An 18,456-nucleotide genomic window follows, 5' to 3' on the forward strand; every position below is an offset into this window, starting at 1 on the left:
CTCCTGTTTTTTTTTGGGATTAAAAAATATCGGGAGTAGAATTCGAGCCCCCTCTGGGAAAGAGGAACCGGTTCTATGGCATTCACTTGAAGAAGGGAAGTTACTTCCTTCTGCAGATGAAGATAGTGGTCGGAGGAGGTCCACCCCGGCCAAGGTGGATTGTCCGACGGGACAGAGAGGAAGTTTAGATGGTAGCTTTGAGCTACGACCGACTGTACCCACTGGTCTGTGGTGATGTTTAGCCACATGGTGGTGAAGTGGCATAATCAGCCGCTGACAGGTAGAAATGGCAGAGGGGGATGATCTTCACTCCTGAGTTGGAAGACAAAATACCGCAGGACTAGGTTGGGCGGGAGGTTGAGTTTTCTGGGCTTGTGGCTGGCGGGGTGCAGACTTCTGAAATGGGCGGGACGGTCGAGCCCGTGCCGATGGTGGATATCATCTCCGGGCTTTGTATGCTGTTCGTTTAGCTGCCCGTCTAAACGCGCGCTTGGAGGGAGCTGAGAATTCCGCATGAGCGGCTGAGAGCTGACTGAGTGTTTCGTTGTGGTCCTTCAGCTGGGCTACCATCTCCTGGATTTTTTCACCAAAGAGGTTATCCCCTGTGCAGGGGAGGTCAGCCAGATGATCTTGCACCTCCAGGCGGATCAGAGGACTTTAGCCATGCCCAACAGCGAGCGCTGATACCGGCCGCTGACATCCGGGAGGCCGTATCGAAGACATCATACGCCGATCTGACCTCGTGTTTACTAGTGTCAAAGCCTTTTTTGATGATAGAGTTCAGCAGGTCTTGAAACTGCTCTGGGAGAGACTCAAAGTCCTGCGGATGTTTAAACAGGTTCCGACTGTACTGCGTCATATACAATTGATACGACGCAATACGTGAAATGAGCATTGCTCCGTGAAACACTCTGCGGCCGAAAGCGTCAAGAAACTTCTGCTCCTTCCCAGGTGGTGCTGAGGAATGAGGCTTTTGACACTTGGCCCTCTTCTGGGCGGACTCCACCACTACTACTACCACTATAGCAAGTTATATGTACTACCACTATATGGACTACCAATTTATGGACTACCACTATAGCAAGTTATATGTACTTAGTTAATCTGTTATACTGTATCATGTCATTATAAGGCTTACCTTAGACATCCTGTGTTACGCTTGGGCTCCGGTCAGGAGTCGTGAACACCACCCAGCAGGGTGGCTCCAGGTGGAGAGAGACAGGAAGCTAGAAACAGTGTCTGGTTCCAGGCTGGGTCAGGGCAGGCAGCAAGTAGCAGTGTCTGGGTTCAGGCTGGGTCAGGGCAGGCGGCAAGTAGCAGTGTCTGGGTTCAGGCTGGGTCAGGGCAGGCGGCAAGTAGCAGTGTCTGGGTTCAGGCTGGGTCAGGGCAAGGCAGGTCAGAAGGCCCGTAGGCCACACACACACACAGAAGGCCCGTAGGCCACACACAGTAAGCAAGGCAGGTCAGAAGGCCCGTAGGCCACACACATACAGAAGGCCCGTAGGCCACACACCGTAAGCAGGGCAAGGCAGAGAAGGCCCGTAGGCCACACACACACACAGAAGGCCCGTAGGCCACACACCGTAAGCAAGGCAAGGCAGAGAAGGCCCGTAGGCCACACACACACAGAAGGCCCGTAGGCCACACACCGTAAGCAGGACAAGGCAGGTCAGAAGGCCCGTAAGCCACACACACACAGAAGGCCCGTAGGCCACACACCGTAAGCAGGGCAAGGCAGGTCAGAAGGCCCGTAGGCCACACACACACAGAAGGCCCGTAGGCCACACACCGTAAGCAGGGCAAGGCAGGTCAGAAGGCCCGTAGGCCACACACACACAGAAGGCCTGTAGGCCACACAAGGCAAGGCAAGACGAGGCAAGGATTAAGGCCCGAAGGCCGCGCAAGGCAAGGCAAGGAATAAGGCCCGAAGGCCGCGCAAGGCAAGGAATAAGGCCCGAAGGCCGCGCAAGGTAAGGCAAGGAATAAGGCCCGAAGGCCGCGCAAGGCAAGGCAAGGCAAGACAAGGAATAAGGCCCGAAGGCCGCGCAAGGCAAGGCAAGGAATAAGGCCCGAAGGCCGCGCAAGGCAAGGCAAGGCAAGGCAAGGCATAAGGCGCGAAGGCCGCGCAAGGCAAGGGAAGGTCCAGGGACCAAATGCACAGCAAGCAAGGAAGGCTAGAGTAGGGAGCCGAGGCGAGCTCGATGCCGAAGCACTGAAGGAACTGTCAGGCAGGGTTATAAGGGACAGCCCAGAACAGAGAGGAGAAGGGAGATGGACTGGGCCTGTCAGGAGATCCAGCTCTAGAGGGACCCCCGGTGGTGAGGCGGTTGCACAGCAGCCATAGCTGTAACAGTACCCCCCCCTCAAGGCCTCCCCCTCCTCCTGGATCCCATCTGTGCAGGAGGTAATCAATAATAATGTGAGACCACTCTGGGGGTGATGTGGCAGGTTCAACTCCTTCCCGAGGCAGTAAGGCAGTCCATACCCCCACCTGGGGTGATAAGGCGGCAGGGTTAGACTCCTCCTGGGGTAGCAGAGGCGGTGCATATTTCCATAACCCCTCCTGGGGTGACAAGGGGAACACAAACCCCACCTGGGGCAGAGAAATAGTCCGTAACCCTTCTTGAGGCGACAGTAGGGCCGGTCCGGACCCTTCCAAGGTCGGCCTCAGGACCGGTACAGACCCCTCCAAGGGCGGCAGCTGGACTAGTATAGCAGGCCCAGATAGTTGAGTAGCAAAGTCAGTTGGCAGGTCCGGTTCGGACCCCTCCGAGGGCAGCAGCAGGACCGATACGGACCCCTCCAGGAGCAGCAGCAGGTCCGGTACGGACTCCTCTCGGGGAGGCAGCTGGACCGGTACGGACCCCCCCAGGGGTGGCAGCTGGACCGGTACAGCAGGCTCAGATAGTTGAGTAACAAAGTCAGTTGGCAGGCCCGGTTCGGACCCCTCCGGGGGCAGCAGCAAGACCGGTACAGACCCCTCCGGGGGCAGCAGCATGACCGGTATGGACCCCTCTCGGGGAGGCAGCTGGACCGGTATGGACCCCTCCAGGGGCGGCAGCTGGACCGGTACAGCAGGCTCAGATAGTTGAGTAACAAAGTCTGTTGGCAAGCCCGGTTCGGACCCCTCCGGGGGCGGCAGCAGGGCCGGTATGGACCCCTCCAGGGGTGGCAGCAGGACCGGTTCAGCAGACTCAGATGGCTGAGTCAGGAAGTCTGTCAATAGGACTGGTTTGGACCCCTCCGGGGACGGCAGCAGGCCCGGTTCGGACCCCTCCAGGGGCGGCAGCAGGACCGGATCAGCAGGCTCAGATGGCTGAGTCAGAAAGTCTGTCAGCAGGACCGGTGCGGACCCCTCCGAGGACGGCAGCAGGGCCGGTTCAGCAGGCTCAGATGGCTGAGTCAGAAAGTCTGTCAGTAGGACCAGTTCGGACCCCTCCAGGGGCGGCAGCAGGACCGGTTCGAGCCCCTCCAGGGGCGGCAGCAGGGCCGGTTCGGACCCCTCCGGGGATGACAGCAGGACCGGTTCAGCAGACTCAGGCTCTTCTCGGGGTAGTGCAGGAGACTCGGACCCCTCTTGGGGCGAAACAGCAGACCCAGACTCTTCTTGGGGTTGTGCAGCAGGTTCAGATGGCAGAGTAGCAAGGTTAGAAGTAGTGTGCATGGAAAACACAGATTGTACTGCCGTGGGCTTGATACCTCGAGCCAAAGTCTGACGCTCTTGATTTTGTTTCTGGAGGAACAGTTTAGAGAAGGCACAGGCAGTTCTAGGACGTCTAGGGAAGGTGCTCGTTAGTGTCCACTTGGCAGCTGTGGGAAGCAGAGCCCTGCTAGAGTTAATTACTTCCCTCTGCTTCTGTTTCTGGTGCTCTAGCGTGGAAGTTATTGAAGGCTTCTTAACCCGGTGAGTTCTGAGATTTTCAGAGCAAGTTTTTTCCAAAGTGTCCAGAGATGAAGTGCTAGAATGCTTAATCCATAAACTGTTACATGAAATAATGTTGTTAACTGGGCCAGAAGCTGAACGCACGGTAGTAGAGCTGACTGTTCTCCCTAATGAAGCAGCTGGTCCTGTAGCTGAACAACAGGGGCACGGTTTGCCTGGTGGTAATAGGCTGGGAATACATGAACATTTCCACCATCCTGGCTTTGGAGTAGAACAGTTTAAACACTCTTGGTAGACAGAGACATTTCTCTTATTGCAGTTACTGCATGTCCAGTGTTCCTGACCAGCAAGTTGACAGGCTAGGCAGTTCTGATAGCTTGGGTAATTCAAGGTCTGACAGGAATTGCAGGTATAAAACTTTGAAGAAGGAGGCATCTTGTAATAGTGAAAAGTTGACTCACCGGTTTAGCACACTGACCTATCTCTTCCCCTGGAAATTTGGTGGCTTCGGCATACTGTTACGCTTGGGCTCCGGTCAGGAGTCGTGAACACCAACCAGCAGGGTGGCTCCAGGTGGAGAGAGACAGGAAGCTAGAAACAGTGTCTGGTTCCAGGCTGGGTCAGGGCAGGCGGCAAGTAACAGTGTCTGGGTTCAGGCTGGGTCAGGGCAGGCGGCAAGTAGCAGTGTCTGGGTTCAGGCTGGGTCAGGGCAAGGCAGGTCAGAAGGCCCGTAGGCCACACACAGTAAGCAAGGCAGGTCAGAAGGCCCGTAGGCCACACACACACAGAAGGCCCGTAGGCCACACACCGTAAGCAGGGCAAGGCAGGTCAGAAGGCCCGTAGGCCACACACACACAGAAGGCCCGTAGGCCACACACCGTAAGCAGGGCAAGGCAGGTCAGAAGGCCCGTAGGCCACACAAGGCAAGGCAAGACGAGGCAAGGAATAAGGCCCGAAGGCCGCGCAAGGCAAGGCAAGGAATAAGGCCCGAAGGCCGCGCAAGGTAAGGCAAGGAATAAGGCCCAAAGGCCGCGCAAGGCAAGGCAAGGCAAGGCAAGGAATAAGGCCCGAAGGCCGCGCAAGGCAAGGCAAGGAATAAGGCCCAAAGGCCGCGCAAGGCAAGGCAAGGCAAGGCAAGGAATAAGGCCCGAAGGCCGCGCAAGGCAAGGGAAGGTCCAGGGACCAAATGCACAGCAAGCAAGGAAGGCTAGAGCAGGAAGCCCAGGCGAGCTCGATGCCGAAGCACTGAAGGAACTGTCAGGCAGGGTTATAAGGGACAGCCCAGAACATAGAGAGGAGAAGGGAGATGGACTGGGCCTGTCAGGAGATCCAGCTCTAGAGGGACCTCCGGTGGTGAGGCGGTTGCACAGCAGCCATAGCCGTAACATCCTGTTGTATGTAAACCGGCGTGATATGTCATATCGAATATCGGTATAGAAAAATAAATAAATAATACCGACTGATGCGCCAATTGCGTCTTCTGGAAGCCTGGAGATGGCTACACAAGATAGATTGCATCCGTCTTGCGGTTCACGGGAGGAACCGACCCAGGAGGTTCCCAGTTCCACGGCATCAAATCCTGTAGAATGTCATGGATGGGGACGGACATAATTTCTTTTGGAGGATCCAGGAACTGAAGCACCTCCAGCATTTTATGCCTGGAGTGGTCCTCCGTCTGCAGTGTGATGGGTATAGACTCCACCATCTCCTCGATGAAGCTTATAAAGGAGAGGTCTTCCGGAGGTGATTTGCGCCTTTCCTCTGGAGGTGACGGCTCCGACGGAACTTCGGTGGAGTCCTGGGAATCAGATGTATCATCTGTCCACGGATCATATGATTGATCCCCTGTGTTGCGGTTGCGGGATGAGGTGGACCCTTGGACCGGCCTAGTGAAAAGGAAGTTCTATTGGACAGGCCAGGAGGCGGAATCAAGCTAAAGAGCTGACGGCGGCTTCACCCTGGAGATCCTAGATCCCCCCAGGAGGAGCCCGTAGGGATCTGGACCGCTGGGACTTAGGCGATCACAGGCAGGGGAATCGGAGAGGGCTTCACCCAGAGAATCCTAGATCCCCCCAGGAGGAGCCCTTAGGGATCTGGACGGCTGGGACTTACGAGGCGGGAGCAGACGAGATGAGAAGCAGATCCAAAGGTCAAGGCAGGCGGCGAACAGGGAATGTCAGGAGCAAACCGGAGTCAGGAACCAAGAGATCAGCAGACGAAGGAACAGCTGGAGCTGGGGCTGGAACAGGCACAGGAACACCAGGAACCAGGATGACAAGACCAGCAGGAACCAGGAACAGGACGGCAACTAGACTCTCCAAGGAGGGACCTCGTTGCAAGGCGAAGCTCCTGAGTCGGACACCGGCCTTATATACTCTGCCGGCGTCTGACGTCATTGCAGGGGGCTGTCCAGCACTTCCAGGTGCTGGACTTTAAATGCCCCGTGTTCTCTCTCGCACGCGCGTAGCAACGCGGGGGGGGGCAGAGTCAGAGACGGGCTCGGCGGCGTCTCCCACGTGGTGACGCCGCAGCCATGCGGCGTAACAGGCCAGGAACCCAGCGTTTTCCCCCGCGGTCCGGAGCGGAGGTAAGTGGCCACGGCCTCGATCGTGGGAGAGGCGGTCGGGGCCGCAACACCCTGCATCCAACGGCGGTCGTGATGGAAGAGATGGGATCCCTCCAGTCGGAGAGTGCCTTGGCATCTAGGTCTTGGCCTTGGCATCGATAAATCAAGATCCGGTATCGGTGCTGGGAGAAGTGGCACAGAGGGCATAGGGGACTTCATCTGTGGTCTCGGTGCGGGCACTCCCAAAGGTCCCGGAACGGGCTCTGGGCTACATGTGTCCTCTTCCTCCGATGAGAGCAGAATGGGAGTCGATGGAGCCATGGGGATCGGCGATTTCCTCGGTGCCCATAAGCTTATCCAGAAGAGGAAGTAGGATTGGTGCCAGTTCCAGCATGGGCACCGCACTTGTGTAGATGGTCTCGGAAGGCTTTGGACAACCTGGACCACTGCCTCTTGCATCATCCGGTGCAATTCCTTTCGGAGCGCTGGGGTGGTGAGCCCCAGGTCCGGAGTGGGAGGCATGGCGGGCAACGCTTGAGGGTCCACCGGTCCTGGTGGATTCTCGGCGGCCGTGCCCCCCGAAGGCGAGTGACGCCTCGGTGCATCCGGCTTCGAGGGCAATTCATGCTCCTCAACTCTGGTCTCTTCCTTAGGTGGCTCGCTCGATGAGGGTGCCACCAGTGCTCCGGAAGTTGAAGGCACTGGTCTCCGATATTTGTGCCGGTGCTTCTCCTGGTGGTCAGCTTTCCCAGACTCCGTTATCGAGGACGGAGACGTCGAAGATCGAGACACCGATCGGGCTTCACCAGCATCGAAGCAAGGATGATGCTTCGCCGGAGACGATGGCATCTGTGGAGACGGATGCTGAAATAAAAGCGCCATCTTCTCCAAACGTGCCCAATGGCCTTTCGGGGTCATTTGGGCACATTTGGTACATGTCTCCAAGTCATGCGACTGTCTGAGACATAATACACAGACCAAATGGGGGTCCGTGATTGACATAGTCCTCAGATAGTCAGGGCACCGACAAAAACCCGTCGCCATCGCGGCCGTTGAAAAATTTAGGCCGGTCGTGGATGGCACAGACAAGGCCCCGAGCGGTCCCCGCCGGGAACAGACTGAAAAACAGGGCAAACTTACTGTACGGACAAGGCAATCGATGGTGGAGAAGGGAGACCCCTAGGGGGTATAAACTTTTTCAAGTTTTGAAAAGAAATTTCCTGAGGAAAAATTCCTGTCAGGAACTGTGAAGAGCTCCAAAAATCCATGTGGCTATAGCTGCACAGAAAAAAAGAGACTGAAGGGAGATCCCTGCTGGATGCAGGGTTAGTGCCTTGCTGGGCATGCCCAGTAGGTGCCACTCAAAGTTCTAGAAACTTTGACAAAAGTATTCCGTGATTGGCTCCATCCTGATGATGTCACCCATATGTGAGGACTACCATCCTGCTTGTCCTGTGAGAACAAATAAGCCTTGTTTCTGAAACTTGACAATTCTACTCTGCCCTAACTACATCTGGAAGCCTATACCAAAATTGTAGCAATATGTTTGAAAAAGCCCAGTTAGAATAATCTAAATTTATGCATTTTAGAAATTGTCAGCTAATGACCCTGTGACTATTGCCCTGCATATATATCACTGCAACTTATCAAAAAGGTACTTCAGGTCATTACTTCCACTCTGGTTAAGGTGGAGCCCATCCTTTCGGAAAGGGGAGACTTTTCCGAAAGGATGGGCTCCACCTTAACCAGAGTGGAACCAAGCTGCTGGCACTAACTTTCAAAAAGGAGATAGAGCAGCTTTTAAACTAGAACAAGGGGGAAAGCAGACAGTCACTCAGCAGTGCATGGTTCGGAGAAATGTATCCTTGAAGGATACTAATGAAACAGGAGAGTTAGGGCATCCCAACAGAGAGGTTCCATTAAATGCAAACATAGTTCATATACCTATATGTAAAAAATCACCGAAGCTAATGATTTCCGAATTATCCCAAACAACTGAAAAGCAGGTTGTTAAAACAAGCAAAAAACACACTTTGAAATGTCTGTATGCCAATGCCAGAAGTCTAAGTAGTAAGATGGGAGAGTTAGAGTATATAGCAGCAAATGATGAGATTGACATAATTGGCATTACAGAGACTTGGTGGAAGGAGGATAACCAATGGGACAGTGCTATATCAGGGTACAGATTATATCGCAATGATAGGGAGGATCAATTTGGTGGCGGTGTGGCACTTTATGTCCGGGAGGGTATAGAGTCCAACAGGATAAAGATCATACAAGAAACTAAATGCTCAGTAGAATCCATATGGGTAGAAATCCCATGTGTGTTGGGTAACAGTATAGTGATAGGAGTATACTACCGTCTACCTGGACAAAATGGTCAGACAGATGATGAAATGCTAAGAGAAATCAGGGAAGCAAACCAATTTGGCAGTGCAATAATAATGGGAGATTTCAATTACCACAAAAAAGAGTCAATACAGTAACCCAATAGGTAAACTGTCAACAAAAGGGGAAACTGATTCAATTTTAAATTTTTGCCTATAGTGACGGTGTCATCAAGCCAGACGTTGTGATTTTCACCCAAAATCCAACCGGACCTCTAATCATTCACCATCACTCTAAAATTTATATTTATTAATTGAAACTATTTTTTTAAATTTTTAAATATATCATAAAAGTTCAGTCAAGAAGACTTTTAGAAAAACGAACTTAATCAATGCTCCACTCCATTGGCAATGTGAAGAAGGTAAGTTGATGAGCACTCTCTCAATGCATATTATAAACACAGCCCAACACGGCCGGTGTTTCGCATCACAAGCTTCCTCAGGGGCATCTAAATAACATTCAGCACAGGGGTATTTGCCTAAAATTAAGGAAACAGTCTTAGCAAACTTTTCTCACAATGAAAATAGAAAAAAGACTTATCTGACCGCCATAGGCTACCGATTCAAAATGGACACGAAGTCTCCAAGTTCTTCTGCATCGCAAGGAGGAAACGAGGCTGACGTCTACGTCTTCAATAAATATTCAGCAGATGTGACGTCATATGATGACGTGTGGATTTTCACAGACATCATTGATTGATGAAAATCATAACAAATGAAACAAGCACTATATCATAGGAAAAATGACATATAAATGACAAACCAAAAATAAAGAATTTATCCCAGAAATCTGTGTAGTTCAAGATCAGCATTTAATCCTGCCGGATTCACTGTCCCCAAACGATAGATCCAGCGCTGTTCTAATTTCAAAAGTTGTACTTCACGATTGCCACCACGCCAGTGTATTGGTACATGATCAATGGCGCAGAAAGTAAGATCACTAAATGCATGATTATGAGCCAAACATGTCCATGTCAGTGACTGAGAGTATTACTTTAAGATCAGGTTACATAATTTCTTTGAAATACATTACTTCCTGTACATCCACGATGGTAGTTTATTTAATCCGCTGTCCATGTCATTTATTATATGTCGGGAAAACCAAGCGCCTCCTCAAAACGCGGACGACTGAACATCGATCTAATATAAAAAATTCCCGCGTTGATGAGCCCCTGGTTGCACACTGTTTGGCTCATAATCATGCATTTAGTGATCTTACTTTCTGCGCCATTGATCATGTACCAATACACTGGCATGGAGGCAATCGTGAAGTACAACTTTTGAAATTAGAACAGCGCTGGATCTATCATTTGGGACAGTGAATCCGGCAGGATTAAATGCTGATCTTGAACTACACACATTTCTGGGATAAATTCTTTATTTTTAGTTTGTCATTAATATGTCATTTTTCCTATGATATAGTGCTTGTTTCATTTGTTATGATTTTCATCAATCAATGATGTCTGTGAAAATCCACATGTCATCATATGACGTCACATCTGCTGAATATTTATTGAAGACGTAGACGTCAGCCTCGTTTCCTCCTTGCGATGCAGAAGAACTTGCAGACTTCGTGTCCATTTTGAATCGGTAGCCTACGGCGGTCAGATAAGTCTTTTTTCTATTTTCATTGTGAGAAAAGTTTGCTAAGACTGTTTCCTTCATTTTAGGCAAATACTCCTGTGCTGAATGTTATTTAGATGCCCCTGAGGAAGCTTGTGATGCGAAACACCGGCCGTGTTTTTAGATGTCCCTGAGGAAGCTTGTGATGCGAAACACTGGCCGTGTTGGGCTGTGTTTATAATATGCATTGAGAGAGTGCTCATCAACTTACCTTCTTCACATTGCCAATGGAGTGGAGCATTGATTAAGTTCGTTTTTCTAAAAGTCTTCTTGACTGAACTTTTATGATATATTTCAATTAATAAATATAAATTTTAGAGTGATGGTGAATGATTAGAGGTCCGGTTGGATTTTGGGTGGAAATCACAACATCTGGCTTGATGACACCGTCACTATAGGCAAAAATTTAAAATTGAATCAGTTTCCCCTTTTGTTGACAGATTTCAATTACCCCAATATTGACTGGGTAAATGTAACATCAGGACTTGCTAGAGACAAAGTTCCTGGATGTAATAAATGATTGCTTCATGGAGCAATTGGTTCAGGAACCAACAAGAGAGGGAGCTATTTTAGATTTAATTCTTAGTGGAACGCAAGATTTGGTGAGAGAAGTAACGGTGGTGGGGCCACTTGGCAACAGTGATCATAACATGATCAAATTTAAACTAATAACCGGAAGGGGGACAATAAGTAAATCTGCAGCTCTAACACTAAATTTTAAAAAGGGAAACTTTGATAAAATGAGAAAAATAGAAAAAAACTGAAAGGTGCAGCTGCAAAGGTTAAAAGTGTTCAACAGGCATGGACATTGTTTAAAAATACAATCCTAGAGGCGCAGTCCATATGTATTCCGTGCATTAAGAAAGGTGGAAGGAAGGAAAAACGATTACCGTAATGGTTAAAAGGTGAGGTGAAAGAGGCTATTTTAGCCAGAAAAACATCCTTCAAAAACTGGAAGAAGGATCCATCTGAAGAAAATAGGAAAAAACATAAGCATTGTCAAGCTAAGTGTAAAACATTGATAAGACAAGCGAAGAGAGAATTTGAAATGAAATTGGCCATAGAGGCAAAAACTCATAATAAAAACCTTTTAAAATATATCCAAAGCAAGAAACCTGTGAGGGAATCGGTTGGACCATTAGATGACAGAGGGGTTAAAGGGGCTCTTAGGGAAGATAACGCCATTGCAGAAAGACTAAATTAATTCTTTGCCTCCGTGTTTACAAATGAGGATGTTGGGGAGATACCAGTTCCGGAGATGGTTTTCAGGGGTGATAATCAGACGAACTGAACGAAATCACTGTGAACCTGGAAGATGTAGTAGGCCAGATTGACAAACTAAAGAGTAGCAAATCACCTGGACCGGATGGTATGCATCCTAGGGTTCTGAAGGACCTCAAAAATGAAATTTCTGATCTATTAGTTAAAATTTGTAACCTATCATTAAAATCATCCATTGTACCTGAAGACTGGAGGGTCGCCAATGTAACCCCAATATTTAAAAAAGGCTCCAGGGGCGATCCAGGTAACTATAGACCAGTGAGCCTGACTTCAGTGCCAGGAAAAATAGTGGAAACTATTCGCAAGAACAAAATTGTAAAGCATATAGAAAGACATGATTTAATGGAACATAGTCAACATGGATTTACCCAAGGGAAGTCTTGCCTAACAAATCTGCTTCATTTTTTTGAAGGGGTTAATAAACATGTGGATAAAGGTGAACCGGTAGATGTAGTGTATTTGGATTTTCAGAAGGCATTTGACAAAGTCCCTCATGAGAGGCTTCTACGTAAACTAAAAAGTCATGGGATAGGAGGCGATGTCCTTTCGTGGATAACAAGCTGGTTAAAAGACAGGAAACAGAGAATTGGATTAAATGGTCAATTTTCTCAGTGGAAAAGGGTAAACAGTGGAGTGCCTCAGGGATCTGTACTTGGACCGGTGCTTTTCAATATATATATATAAATGATCTGGAAAGGAATACAACAAGTGAGGTTATCAAATTTGCAGATGATACAAAATTATTCAGAGTAGTTAAATCACAGGCAGACTGTGATACATTGCAGGAGGACCTTGCAAGACTTGAAGATTGGGCATCCAAATGGCAGATGAAATTTAATGTGGACAAGTGCAAGATGTTGCATATAGGGAAAAATAACCGTTGCCGTAGTTACACAATGTTAGGTTCCATATTAGGAGCTACCATCCAGGAAAAAGATCTAGGCATCATAGTGGATAATACTTTAAAATCATCAGCTCAGTGTGCTGCAGCAGTCAAAAAAGCAAATAGAATGTTAGGAATTATTAGGAAGGGAATGGTTAATAGAACGGAAAATGTCATAATGCCTCTATATCGCTCCATGATGAGACCACACCTTGAATAAGGTGTACAATTCTGGTCGCCGCATCTCAAAAAAGATATAGTTGCGATGGAGAAGGTACAGAGAAGGGCAACCAAAATGATAAAGGGGATGGAACAGCTTCCCTATGAGGATAGGCTGAAGAGCTTAGGGCTGTTCAGCTTGGAGAAGAGACGGCTGAGGGGGGATATGATAGAGGTCTTTAAGATCATGAGAGGTTTTGAACGAGTAGATGTGACTCGGTTATTTTCACTTTCGAATAATAGAAGGACTAGGGGGCATTCCATGAAGTTAGCAAGTAGCACATTTAAGACTAATCAGAGAACATTCTTTTTCACTCAACGCACAATAAAGCTCTGGAATTTGTTGCCAGAGGATGTGGTTAGTGCAGTTAGTGTAGCTGGGTTCAAAAAAGGTTTGGATAAGTTCTTGGAGGAGAAGTCCATTAATGGCTATCAATCAATTTTACTTAGGGAATAGCCACTGCTATTAATTGCATCAGTAGCATGGGATCTTCTTAGTGTTTGGGTAATTGCCAAGTTCTTGTGGCCTGGTTTTGGCCTCTGTTGGAAACAGGATGCTGGGCTTGATGGACCCTTGGTCTGACCCAGCATGGCAATTTCTTATGTTCTTATGTACTTCTCATTTAACAAAAGACCACTTAGTATTTTAAATCTTACTTGCTCAGCTACTAGTACCCAATGTAAAGAAAGTAGCAACAGAGAAGCCTTCCCATACCTGTTTTTAATGGACACCAATCTAATGGCACAGTTTTGAATCACTTGTAATTTCCTAATTACAATAATCCTATTACAATAATCCAAAACTCCCATGATCAAAGCAGCCACCACAGTCTTAAATGCATGGAAATCCAAGAATGGTTTCAGCTATTTTACTACTATTGGTTACAAATAAGCAGCCAACAAACCTGCTGCACATAAAATCAGTACTGTTATTAAAAGACATCATTGCTGCTAACACTCCATTCACCTCCCCCCCCTCACATAACTAAAATCACAAAAATGGAGTCTAACACAACCCCCAAACTCTTAACCTTGTCTGAAATATCAATTACAAAGCCATCTAATACAGGCCATTCAATCCAACATTTCACATTTTCAAAAACCCTACCTACGCCAAGGATTTCTGTTTTAGACTTATTCAGTTCCAGCTTGCTGGTATCCATCCAGTCCGAAACTCTGACCAAGCAATGATTAATGAATTTGATAATATCATCTACATTTGTTTCTATGCGAACTAGGAATTAGAAGTCATCTGCATATATATGAGCAATAAACATTATCAACTTTCCCTTTGAAAACTTTGGGGTAGATTTTAAAAGGTGCGCGCACTACCCAGCGCAAACACGTGTATGCCCAATTTTATAACATGCGCGCACAGGCGCGTGCATGTTATAAAATCAGGGGTCAGCGCGTGCAAGGGGGGTACACAATTGTGCACCTTGCATGCACCGAGCGCGCTGCCTTCCCCATTCCCTCCCAGGCCGCTCTGAAATCAGAGTGGCCTCGGAGGGAACTTCCCTACCCCCACCCCTCCTTCCCTCTCCTTCCCCCCCTACCTTTTTCGTCTTCTTTTTTTGTTACAAAACTTACTTCAGCCCTGGGGCTGAAGTAAGTTACACGCGCCGGCCAACTGCCGGCGCGCGATCCCCGGCACAGCGGCCATGCAGAGGCCTCTGGCCCCGCCCCTTTTTGCAAGCCCCGGGGCTTTACAAACGTCGCCGGGTCTTTTGAAAATAGGCCTGGCGTGCGTAACCCTTTGAAAATCCGACCCTTTATATTGGAGAGATTACTTACCTGATAATCTCGTTTTCCTTAGTGTAGGCAGATGTACACTATACACTATACCCTACAAATGGGTATAGTGTACTCATGCTAGCAGTTGGAGACGGATCTGACGTCAGCACGTGGTACATATACCCCTGCAGGAAGTGCAGGCGCTCAGTAATCTTCCTTGCAAAAGCTTTATGGATATATGTGTGACTGACCGATCAATTGACTGAACATGATTAACCTGACCGAATGACAGTAGCTGGAGACCGCCAGTGTTCTCAACCGGAAGGCATCGACACCCGGCAGGGTGGATGCCCAATGTCAGAAAACATGGCTTACCTGGAAACGGTAAATTCCCATGTATATCGGCAGCCGGGCGGGATGCTGAGTCCATCTGCCTACACTAAGGAAAACGAGATTATCAGGTAAGTAATCTCTCCATTTCCTAGCGTGTAGCAGATGGACAAATGGGATCCTAGAGGCGCAGTCCATATGTATTCCGCGCATTAAGAAAGGTGGAAGGAAGGCAAAACGATTACAGTCATGGTTAAAAGGTGAGGTGAAAGAGGCTACTTTAGCCAAAAAAACATCCTTCAAAAATTGGAAGAAGGATCCATCTGAAGAAAATAGGATAAAACATAAGCATTGTCAAGGTAAGTGTAAAACATTGATAAGACAGGCGAAGAGAGAATTTGAAATGAAGTTGGCCATAGAGGCAAAAACTCATAATAAAAACTTTTTAAAATATATCAAAAGCAAGAAACCTGTGAGGGAGTCGGTTGGACCATTAGATGACAGAGGGGTTAAAGGGGCTCTTAGGGAAGATAAGGCCATTGCAGAAAGACTAAATGAATTCTTTGCCTCCGTGTTTACTAATGAGGATGTTGGGGAGATACCAGTTTCGGAGATGGTTTTCAGGGGTGATGACTCAGACGAACTGAACGAAATCACTGTGAACCTGGAAGATGTAGTAGGCCAGATTGACAAACTAAAGAGTAGCAAATCACCTGGACCGGATGGTATGCATCCTAGGGTTCTGAAGGAACTCAAAAATGAAATTTCTGATCTATTAGTTAAAATTTGTAACCTATCATTAAAATCATCCATTGTACCTGAAGACTGGAGGGTGGCCAATGTAACCCCAATATTTAAAAAAGGCTCCAGGGGCGATCCGGGTAATTATAGACCAGTGAGCCTGACTTCAGTGCCGGGAAAAATAGTGGAAACTATTCTCAAGATCAAAATTGTAGAGCATATAGAAAGACATGATTTAATGGGACACAGTCAACATGGATTTACCCAAGGGAAGTCTTGCCTAACAAATCTGCTTCATTTTTTTGAAGGGGTTAATAAACATGTGGATAAAGGTGAACCGGTAGATGTAGTGTATTTGGATTTTCAGAAGGCGTTTGACAAAGTCCCTCATGAGAGGCTTCTACGAAAACTAAAAAGTCATGGGATAGGAGGTGATGTCCTTTCGTGGATTACAAACTGGTTAAAAGACAGGAAACAGAGAGTAGGATTAAATGGTCAATATTCTCAGAGGAAAAGGGTAAACAGTGGAGTACCTCAGGGATCTGTATTGGGACCGGTGCTTTTCAATATATATATAAATGATCTGGAAAGGAATACGACGAGTGAGGTTATAAAATTTGCGGATGATACAAAAGTATTCAGAGTAGTTAAATCACAGGCAGACTGTGATACATTACAGGAGGACCTTGCAAGACTGGAAGATTGGGCATCCAAATGGCAGATGAAATTTAATGTGGACAAGTGCAGGGTGTTGCACATAGGGAAAAATAACCCTTGCTGTAGTTACACGATGTTAGGTTCCATGTTAGGAGCTACCACTCAGGAAAAAGATCTAGGCATCATAGTGGATAATACTTTAAAATCGTCGGCTCAGTGTGCTGCAGCCGTCAAAAAAGCAAATAGAATGTTGGGAATTATTAGGAAGGGAATGGTTAATAGAACGGAAAATGTCATAATGCCTCTGTATCGCTCCATGGTGAGACCGCACCTTGAATACTGTGTACAATTCTGGTCGCCGCATCTCAAAAAAGATATAGTTGCGATGGAGAAGGTACAGAGAAGGGCAACCAAAATGATAAAGGGGATGGAACAGCTCCCCTATGAGGAAAGGCTGAAGAGGTTAGGGCTATTCAGCTTGGAGAAGAGACGGCTGAAGGGGGATATGATAGAGGTCTTTAAGATCATGAGAGGTCTTGAACGAGTAGATGTGACTCGGTTATTTACACTTTCGAATAATAGAAGGACTAGGGGGCATTCCATGAAGTTAGCAAGTAACACATTTAAGACTAATCGGAGAAAATTCTTTTTCACTCAACGCACAATAAAGCTCTGGAATTTGTTGCCAGAGAAGGTAGTTAGTGCAGTTAGTGTAGCTGGGTTCAAAAAAGGTTTGGATAAGTTCTTGGAGGAGAAGTCCATTAATGGCTATTAATCAATTATACTTAGGGAATAGCCACTGCTATTAATTGCATCAGTAGCATGGGTTCTTCTTAGTGTTTGGGTAATTGCCAGGTTCTTGTGGCCTGGTTTTTGGCCTCTGTTGGAAACAGGATGCTGGGCTTGATGGACCCTTGGTCTGTCCCAGCATGGCAATTTCTTATGTTCTTATGTACAAAAGCTATTCCCTGACTGGGTGGGAGGCTGCCCGAGGTCCGTTTAGGATTGCCCTTGCAAATGCTGTGTCCTCCCTGGCCTGGACGTCCAGACGGTAAAATCTGGAGAAGGTATGGAGGGAGGACCACGCTGCCGCCCTGCATATCTCTGCAGGCGACAGCATCCTAGTTTCTGCCCAGGAGGCCGCTTGCGCTCTGGTAGAGTGAGCCTTGACCCGTAGAGGTGGTGGTTTTCCCGCTTCTACATAGGCCGCCTTGATAACTTCTTTGATCCAGTGAGCAATTGTCGCCCGTGAGGCCGCTTCTCCTTGCCTCTTCCCGCTGTGAAGGACGAACAGGTGGTCCATCTTTCGTACTGCTTCCGACATTTCCAGGTATCTGGACAATAGCCTGCCGATGTCGAGATGGCGCAGTATTCGACCTTCTTCCGACTTCTTCAAACCTTCCGTGGTTGGCAAGGATATGGTTTGGTTGAGGTGGAAGTGCGAGACTACCTTGGGTAAGAAGGAAGGAACCGTGTGAAGATGGATAGCCCCTGGGGTGATCCTGAGAAATGGATCGCGGCAGGACAGTGCTTGTAGCTCTGAGATGCGGCGTGCTGAACACACGGCCAGCAAGAACACCATCTTCAAGGTTAACAAACGGAGGGACAGGCCTCGGAGGGGTCTGAAGGCAGGTCCTGCTAGGAATTCCAAAACTAGGTTGAGGTTCCACAGGGGCACTGGCCACTTCAGCAGCAGGCGAATGTGTTTGACTCCTTTCAGGAAACGTGAAACATCTGGGTGTGTGGCAATGCTGTTGCCGTCACTCCTGGGGCCGTAGCAGGATAGCGCAGCTACCTGAACCTTGATTGAATTGAGGGCAGACCCTTCTGGAGCCCATCTTGCAGGAAATCCAAAATGATGGGGATTTTAGCGGCATGTGGACTGGTGCCACGAGTTTCGCACCAGGCTTCAAATACTCTCCAGATCCTTATATAAGTTAGTGATGTGGAGAACTTGCGTGCGCGGAGGAGTGTATCTATTACCGGCCCCGAGTATCCCCTTTTCTTCAGTCTAGCCCTCTCAATGGCCAGACCGTAAGAGAGAACTGAGCTGGATCCTCGTGGAGGATGGGACCTTGCCGCAGCAGGTCCCTGTGAGGAGGCAGAGGTAGAGGATCCCCTGCCAGTAGCCTTCTCATGTCTGCGTACCAGG

The 18,456-nt window shown here is 48.3% G+C and overlaps 1 protein-coding gene across 5 annotated transcripts in view; it reads right to left on the reverse strand.

The window, feature by feature from the left end:
* TBC1D8B (TBC1 domain family member 8B) overlaps positions 1–18,456 on the reverse strand; it is a 508,282-nt gene that overhangs the window by 85,301 nt on the left and 404,525 nt on the right. The window lies entirely within an intron of this gene.

The sequence above is a fragment of the Rhinatrema bivittatum genome, chromosome 6, assembly GCF_901001135.1.
Source record: "Rhinatrema bivittatum chromosome 6, aRhiBiv1.1, whole genome shotgun sequence".
NCBI lineage: Eukaryota > Metazoa > Chordata > Amphibia > Gymnophiona > Rhinatrematidae > Rhinatrema > Rhinatrema bivittatum.